We start from the raw sequence: 3,584 nt of genomic DNA, 5'->3' as shown, positions 1-3,584 counted from the left end.
AAAAATCCTTATGCCTAATGAGACCATACGCACTCATGTTTTTGTTACAAATATACTCCCTCCGTTCCTAAATACTTGTTTTTCTAGAGATTTCAACAAGTGACTACATACGGCGCAAAATGAGTGAATCTACACTTTAAAATATGTCTACATACATCCGTATGTTTTTTTTTGAGGGGTCACATCCGTATGTTGAGTCCATTTGAAATGCCTAAAAAGACAAGTATTTGGGAACGAAGGGATTATTTGTTTGCATGACGCAATTATAATTGCGTCCATATATAATTACCGTCCAACATTTAGTAGTCAGCTGGTTATTTTGATAGAGAAGGGGCCATCTACTCATCATGTTTTGATTGAGAATGTTTCACCTAACTAGGGTTGAAAACTGAGAGGTAGGTAATTAATCAAATTGCCTTACCGTACATAATCTATCCCGGGAAAATCAAATATGGTTTGTTTCTAATTGCCGGTGGCCGGATAAGCCAGCAGTGTACGTCTACGAGGTGAAAGTCCAGGAGGGCAGGTCTCCAAACCGCTCTTGTGTTCTCACCTAGACGACGGGATGCTATACACTTAGACCTAGAAATGGGATGCTATACACTTAGACCTGTTGCTAGATCAATTCTTGGGTATAGGCGGACATGTTTGGCTGGGTCTCCCCATGACCCTATCACTGTTCCTACAAACATTGTGTCGAGACGGACTCCCAAGTGGCGGTAAGTAAGATCAGGAACGAGCAATGAGATTTCTCTGCAAATGGGCAACTAGTTGACAATGTTAAAGAGTTACTTCACTCTTTTCTTTAGTTTAAGGTTGTCTGGGTGCGACGATAGGCTAATAAAGTCGCACATATCCTAACTAGGGAGGGTTGTATTAAGTCTGTTGAGTAAAACCTGGCTCCATGTGTTTCCCGAGTGTGTTAGCTCGGAGGTTGTTTCGGATGGGACTCTGAACTTTGAATAAAGCAACAACTATCCCCTAAAAAAATGAACATTGTGATTTCAGATTAATAAAGAGCGTGTGTTTGCCTTAAAAAGCAGGATGCTATATAATGTACACATGTCGGTAAATCATTTTTTTACAGTAGCAAAATATATTGGGTTTGTAGCGCACACGATGATACCATTGCAAATGTGTGTAGTACGGCTATGTTACCATTCTGATATAGGTTGTTATGCAAGGGCGGATGATTTTGACCATGAATGATAACGCTACCCTTACACGAGAAATCAGATAAGAAAGTAGAAATGTCAAACTTTTGAAAAAAAACCCTAGTGAACCTCCAGGCAAAAAGTCATCACTGTTTGACTAAAATTAAATAAATTTGTACCTCTTAAGTTTCTGTTATGTACCGATAGACCTTCCCATATTTTTTTTGTACATACATCATATTTAAAAAGTTGTACTTAACAGGTTCACACTACACCCTATAGTACACACATATGAGTTTTTCCAATTTCTTTGAAATTTTTAACCATACTTGTATCACACCTCGACATTTTTCACAGGGAAGTATATACGTAGTCACCAGACTCACTCGGTGGCAGACCTGTGGGGTGAGAGCCCCCCTATGTTTTGAAGAGAATCACTGAAGAAACTTCTTTTGTTAGCTCAAAAACATAACTTCCTGCTCCCACCGTTTTGAAGGAATCATAAAGGAAACTTTTTTGGGAGGTCCGGAACAGAAAAATAAGAGCCTTTCACCTTCTTAGAGAATCACGTTTTTGTGTTTTGCTCCCCTAGATATCCTTGGCTAGCTTCGCAAATGGACTCGCTAAACCTTAATAACGGAATAAGCTATTATACTGTTTGCATTGAGCTTTACAGAGCCTTTTTACGGTACCCTGTACTGCTAGGGGTGAGGTGAGCAGTATAATAAAATCCCAGCGTTGATTTCGTGTGGGTACGGGGTTGTTGACGAAGATGCCAGGCTATTTCGTAGTAATAGCCGGGAATCGACATCCCTTGCTCGCTCCCATTGCTGCCATAGCGGAGTTGACATCGTTGCCACGACCGCCACGTTGTAGGCGATCTTGCTGCCGCATACTGGGACCAGCACCCATGAGACTCGTTGGCACCACCGCCAGGCCCTTTTTCAACATCTCTGCCGCTCCTTGACCTCGCCAAGGTGGTCTTGGGATTGGAAATTTAGAGGTAAAGAACAAATGTATGCTTAGTAAATGGTTGTATAGGCTTTCTATGGAGACTGAAGGCATGTGGGTATAAATTTTACGTAATAAGTACTTACAATCTAAGACCTTGGACCAGGTTACGGTCAGACCAATGATTCACCGATTTGGAAGGGCTTGATGAGAACGAAAGCAACTTTCTTCCATATAACTAAATCCACCATTGGAAACGGTAATTCGATGAGATTCCGGGAGGATACGTGGTTAGGGGAGAGGCCTTTGGTCACACAATATCCATCTCTCTATAACATTATACAGTGTAAGGAGGCTTATGTTGCTGCAGTGTTACAATTCAACCCTCTAAATATTCATTTCTGGAGTTCTTTGGTAGGTGACCGCTGGGAAACCTAGCTACACCTCGTCAGAAGGTTGATGGATGTGAATCTCTCAGATGAGTCTGATAGTATTCACTGGAAATTAACTACGAATGACATTTTTTCAGTGAAATCTATGTATTTGGACCTAATTAACTCTGGTCCCATCCCGAAATCACTACATATTTGGAAGATCAAGGTCCCGTTAAGAATCAAAGTCTTCATGTGGTTTGTTCACAAGAAGGTGGTCCTGACTAAGGACAACTTGGCAAACGTAATTGGGAGGGTAGTCAAAAATGTAGCTTTTGTGATCAAGATGAAACAATCAAGCACCTCTTTCTCGATTGTCCGCTGGCCAAACTTTTATGGCGCTCAGTTCATATAGCCTTTAATATCACTCCTCCAAATAGTATTCACCCGTTATTTGGGACGTGGCTAAATGGAGTAGAGACAAATATGGAGAGGCATATTCGGGTAGGAGTATGTGCTTTATTGTGGCTATATGGAACTGTAGAAATGACATGGTTTTTAACAGACAAATTCGTATAAAGTTTTTGCAGGTTATCTACAGGGCCACTACTTGAATCCGTATGTGATCGCTGTTCACTCCTATGGAAGCCATGGAGCCTTTGGTTACTGGGTCTGCCCAATAGGAGATAGTAGCTCAGGATATCTACAACCGGTTTGAATGGCGATCCAGTAATAGAATAGATGATTAGTCATCTTATTTTATTTTCGCCGGTTTGGCATTTTATACTTTTTATTTCAGCTCCATGTGAGCTTGTTCTCGATCACACACACTTCAGACACTTGGCTTAATAAAAGGGTTTTATGTATCGTTCTGATGCAGAGGCCGAGGGTAATCCTCCTTTTCTAAAAAAGAGAGCTCTTTTTACAACATCAGCACTTGCAATGGTGTTCTGACGCAGTTGGCAGGACCTAGCAATGCGTTTTTCACCGTGCACCTCACAGTCGTGGTCGAGATAATGCGATTCGAATAAAAAGGTCGAGATCATGCAGGGGTGGCACCATGCATGAAAGTTGAGTTAGCCTAGATATAGTACATCGACTCAACTCA

This window comes from Triticum dicoccoides, chromosome 3B (assembly GCF_002162155.2).
Source record: "Triticum dicoccoides isolate Atlit2015 ecotype Zavitan chromosome 3B, WEW_v2.0, whole genome shotgun sequence".
Lineage (NCBI taxonomy): Eukaryota > Viridiplantae > Streptophyta > Magnoliopsida > Poales > Poaceae > Triticum > Triticum dicoccoides.
This window is presented reverse-complemented; position numbering follows the sequence as displayed.